This window comes from Hipposideros armiger, unplaced genomic scaffold (genome assembly GCF_001890085.2).
Source record: "Hipposideros armiger isolate ML-2016 unplaced genomic scaffold, ASM189008v1 scaffold_170, whole genome shotgun sequence".
Lineage (NCBI taxonomy): Eukaryota > Metazoa > Chordata > Mammalia > Chiroptera > Hipposideridae > Hipposideros > Hipposideros armiger.
The window spans coordinates 1221663-1227058 of record NW_017731520.1 but is presented as its reverse complement, the minus strand read 5'-3'; the positions used below and the strand labels follow the sequence as shown (position 1 = coordinate 1227058).

Below are 5396 nucleotides of genomic sequence, written 5' to 3'. Positions count from 1 at the left end.
AAACATGTCTGATGAGTAAACAATGATTGGATGAACAGACAAAACTCTAAATTCTACACGTCATACCAAACATTAAAACTTTCATGCCATTGACATTTCATTCCTTTACATGGAAAAATCATAATTGGCAAAATAATTTTATGGAGTCACTTTGTTTTAGTGCTTGTTTGTTGGTACGGATTCAGGCCCCTCCCACACGTGAATGATGAAAATGACAGCAACTTCATAATCCACAGAGAAAACACAGCTCTATGTCTAGGAAACTCTTCTCCCCAAAGATTTGAGATTCAGAGCTTCTAAAATCCCCATCGCCTGGCTCCCAAATATTCTGTATTTCCTAAAGGCTGTGTTTGTCTGCAGATCCTATGACATCCTCTTCCTGTGAAAAGAGAAATTAGCTGTTTTTAGACAACCAACGTCCAACTGTATTTTCCTTTTGAAAATAAGAACTCAAATTGTATTTTAAAAAGAGGACTCTGGATAGAAAGTGGTTACATGTAGGAAGCATTTTCCTTGGGGATAGATGCTAACACCATTTGTCTAGTCTAAAAACCTCCGAGAGTCCTAATTTCTAGGAAGAACAAATGTCACCCATATATTTTTTTAAAAGCATATTATGTCTGGTCTTTTTTTAATTAGTAACAACATTTATATTGTTTACGGGTTCTGTGTATCAGAAATTCCTGGGAAAGGGCTCAGTGGGGATGCCTTGTCTCCATTGCATGATGTCTGGACCTCAGCTGGGAGGACTCGCAGCCTGGGGGTGACGTGATGGCTTGAGGCTGGAACCATGTGAAGGCTTGTTCACTCCTATGTCTGGTGGTTGATGCTGGCTGCCAGTCAGCGGGAGCTCTGTGAGGTCGCTCCCAGTAACTGTTTGGGCTCCTTTATAGGATGGTGACTGGGTTGCAAGAGCACGTATCCTCAAAGCACAGGCAGAAATGCATGACACTTTTATGGTCTAACCTCAGAGTTCCAGTAGAGTCATGTCTACTGTACTCTGTAGGTTGAGAGAGTCACAAAGGTCCACCCAGGTTCATGGTGCGGGAACATGGACCCAACGCTCAACGAGACAAATGACAAGGTCACACTGTAAGAAGAACATGAGGGATGGGAGATATTATTATGGTCATTATATACAATCTGCCACAGTATTACTCCTTTGAATTTGTTTTTTAACATTTCCATGTATTTTTTAAAAAGTTTATTATGTATATATGCAGAAATGAAAAAATATTTTTCATATGTTTTAAAACTTTCTATAAATGCTATATATATTTGTTGTGAGCTATCTGTGTTTTTTCTCCTCAATGTTGGTTTTTGAACTAATCCAGATTGATACTTGTACTGTAGTTCTTTCAATTTATGCAGTTGCAAACCTTTCCCTCCTTCAAGATGCATCTGAAAGTCAATCTGTCAAAGTGACAAAAGCTCAGGCTCCAGATTCAGACAACTAGGTTTACAAACCTGCTCAGCCACATTCACACTCCATGAGCCTGAGCAAGTCTCCTACGCTTCAAAATTGTTGAATCTATAAAATGTAGATAATAATGGGATGAACTTGATAGGTTTATTTTAAACATGAAGAGATGCTATACAAAAAGGCTTATCGCATGGTAGGTTTTTGATGGGTGTTAGTTTGGGGAGTTCTTAAATGGCATTTCCTTCATGTCACCACATCCCAGGGGCATAGCAAGTAGTTCCCAGGTTTTGTTTGCATGTTAGAATCACCTGGGGAATCTTTAAAAATCCAGGCCACAGGGCGCACCGAAAACAATTTTTCAAGTCACAGGCTCTGCAGGTGGAGCAGAAGCATTTGTAATTTTTGAAGTTCCCTCGGTGATTTTAATGTGCAGGCAAACTTGGGGATTATGGCAATAGTGCCTCCCCAATCTACCTGATCGTAAGCATCACCTAGAATGTTTATTAAATAATTAAAAGAGCCTCCTCCACCCCAGACCCAAGAACCTGCATCTTTAAGGCATAGGAATCTGAATTTTTAGTGTTATAGGTAAATCTCGTTATCAGGCAGGAAACAAGTTACTGGTATATTGGATGTACTTCTATATAAGAGTCTCTTAATAACTTATAAGCTTTTCTTCCAGGGAGAGTGTCTCTTTCAACTCTGTATTCCCTGCCATGGTGCTTCCGTACATTGGGTATGCAAAGGATAATTTGCGTCGAACTGAATTAAGGAACATAAAAGTAGCATAATTATTATAAATCTATCTTCTAATTGAAACATTTCCAATTTGTATTAAAAAGCGAGGGTGGAACCTTAGTGTCCAGAGTAGAGAAACACTTGTGCATAATCTGACCTCTACCAAATGTTGGCATCAGTCTCGGCTTTGCCACCGTCCAGCTTCAGGACCTTGGAAAGCCACGCAGCTGGCGGGGCCCCTGTTCCTGTATGTGCACACACGGATGGGCTAGGTGAGCGCGCCACAGCTTACTCACATTGAATGCAAGCTAAGTCCACATTCTATGAAGTATGCACGAGGAGCAACTGAAGGTGTGCTTCCCAGTTTTAAATTACCTCTCTTAATTATTCTTCCTGGAAACAATTCCATCAGTTTTCCAAAGCCAAACACTCTTCCCCATTTTGTGTTGCCCATTAGAATCTGCAGATGCGTAAAAAGTATAACTATTGCACTGTGATGTACAGCTGAAACTAATTCTAAAAAATGTGTATTTCATGAAATGTGCTCAGAGCCCGGGTGCCACTGTCCTTCCCACAGGGGCAGCAGCCCACGTCCCTGTACCGTGCCATCGGCACATATGTCTGTGCTTATTTTTATTCTGAAGCTTCTCTCTCACTGTCTGGCTTGTGAATTATGTGTCTGCGTTCTGTTTCCTGCTCGAATGATCACTCCTCACCAGTTGCTCGTTTTTCATCAGCAGAGATACACGAACCTGGGATTAAGATTAAGATGGCCAGGTTAAGAGAACAGATACACGATGGTTAGTCGCTGGTCTTCCTACTCACAGATTATATAACAGAACCATCTTCAGAAAGGATAGAATAATTAGCTATTAGCTGCTCATTTATTTTTCTTATATAGAAGGAAAATCCAAATTGATGTTGAAAAGCACTTGATCTCAATCAACTGAGACTATAATACCACACACATAAGGAGAAATATATGTGCTAAGAAGTAACTATAATCTTTATAGTTCATTGATAATGGAAATCATTAGTGTTTCCATTATTTTTTCAGAAAGAATGTGTTAGATTCTTAATGCATTAAAGATAATTGAATTTTTAACATTTAGGACATAATGGATATTAACAAAAATAATAATGGCTGAAAATTGTAAGTAATATCCAATATCGAAATATTTTTAAGAGAAAAATAATATAGGACTAGAACCATGGTGCATGTATCTTGAATAAGAATATGCTTTTGTTCATAGATGCCTTTTCGGAAATGTAATTGAAAATGTTGTCAAAAAAGGAGCTAAAATTTTATAACTAAATCTAACCTGGCCTTGGGACCAACACCTATTGCATTTCATCAGTTGCTGATCTACATGTTAGGGACACGTCAAATGTTCGTGACCATTTTGCATGTCATTCAACAACCACAGTCACAATGACTCGTAACGGAACAGATGGAAGTATTTTATGGTGGCTCTGCTTGTGTCTCAGCGTGAAACGATGAGAGAGGTTTTCCCCCAAGACATCTGCAATCTGATATTTTCCCTAAGTATTAACAAATCACTAAATCTCTGTTCAGTACCAGTGGACACTGCAGAGGATAAAGTAGAAGCTGAAGAAGAGCGAATGTTGTCATTTCAATTTTTGGAAAAAACATTGAGGGCTGATCATACAGAAACAGCTGTTGATGATACAGAGATAACTGGCGTGATGCCAAGATGGGTATTTTTGGAAAACCCAAGAACCCGCATACGGTTGAGTCCTGTTCTTCCATCCCTTGAGTGCCATTCCCCAAGGTCATCACTTTGAGCAGATACACGATGGTCTCCGTAACTGCCACAGCTCAAAACAATTTGGAAGCACGTCTGTCTGTCCACTTTCAAAACAGTTTGGTAGAGATGTGCATCTTAGATATGACAAGACTCCCTGTTTGTCTTGGGGTCCAGTTTCCTTGTATTACCTTTGGTAATATAGTGTTGGCATGCATGCATGCATAGCAAAAAGGCTAAGAGCATGGAAACTGGATCAAAAATACCTAAGTCCCAACTCTACCAGTTCCTACCTGAAACAGATTACTTAACCCATCTGTGCAGAAATTTCCTTCTAACTGTACATAATTCAGAGAGGTGGTGAGGTTTAAAGATTTTACATATATATGCAGATATGTGTGTATACTATAGGCATGCTTATATGACATGCTAAGTATTTTCTATTATTATTATTAAATAATTAAATAGAGAACATCCTTCTCTTGATATTTTTTTGGTGAGCAGTTTTCTCTGAATTTATTTGACTTTTCCCTTCATAAATAGCTTTAACCATGCTAGAAGTAAACTTAACATAATAATTTCAATAAAAAATTTAACATGATAATCTCAGTATGGTGAAAAGTAATTACTACATGTTAATTCTTCCATATGTTTCTTAGGATAACTTTGGAATAGCTTTAAATTTTTATATAAATTTAGGGGGGAAATATTTCTATGATATTTAATCTTTTCATAAGGACATAGCCTGTCTCTCCATTTTCAAGCCCTCTTTTAATGTTGCTCGCTAACATTTTATAGTTTAATTCCTGTTGTTCTTTATAGGTAGTTTATGTTTTCCTGTCAGTTATTATGAATGAAATGATTTTTTTCCATCATATTTTCTAACAGGTCATTGCTGATATCTTAAATTGGTTCCCTCACAAGTAGAGGCTGAGACAAAGATTCGCATACAAGTAATTTATTAAGAAGTGTTTCTAGAGGAACCTAGCAGGGAAATGGGGGTAAGGAGGATAGGGAAGGGGAGAAAACCCAGCAAGGATGCAATCTCAGACTAGCTCCTCCATATGTACCTTCAGCTTGACCCCATGGGGAACTGTGAGGGGTCAACGAAGATTCACGGTAAGGAAGCTGGTAATGTCAGTCAATGGTAAATGGACACACTCAGGAAATAGATATTCCCAGACACTTCTGGGTGTTCATCTAAGCAAAGTAGGCACCAGTAGCCCTGGCATAGAAAACCAGCAAAAGGGATCTCGGCAGAGCTCCAAAACTCTCCACTTCAGTCCTAGCCTTGCATTTCTCATATCCACTCCCATCACACCTTACATTTACTCCATCCTACAACAGATTCTTCAAAATGATATCTGATTACAATTTCTGATGGAAAAAAAAATTCATGCCTGGAGCAGAAGCTACAGTTGGAGTTACCACCTGATGACGTTTAAAATAATGCAATCATTGGGCCGGCC

At 38.7% G+C, this 5396-nt stretch overlaps 1 long non-coding RNA gene across 1 annotated transcript in view; it reads right to left on the bottom strand.

The window, feature by feature from the left end:
* Positions 1 to 663: 663 nt before the first annotated feature.
* LOC109387836 (uncharacterized) overlaps positions 664 to 5396 on the bottom strand; it is an 86657-nt gene continuing 81924 nt past the window's right edge. Inside the window, exon 4 of the long non-coding RNA XR_002125111.1 lies at positions 664 to 1090. This is a non-coding gene — a long non-coding RNA (uncharacterized LOC109387836). The remainder of the gene's footprint in view (positions 1091 to 5396) is intronic.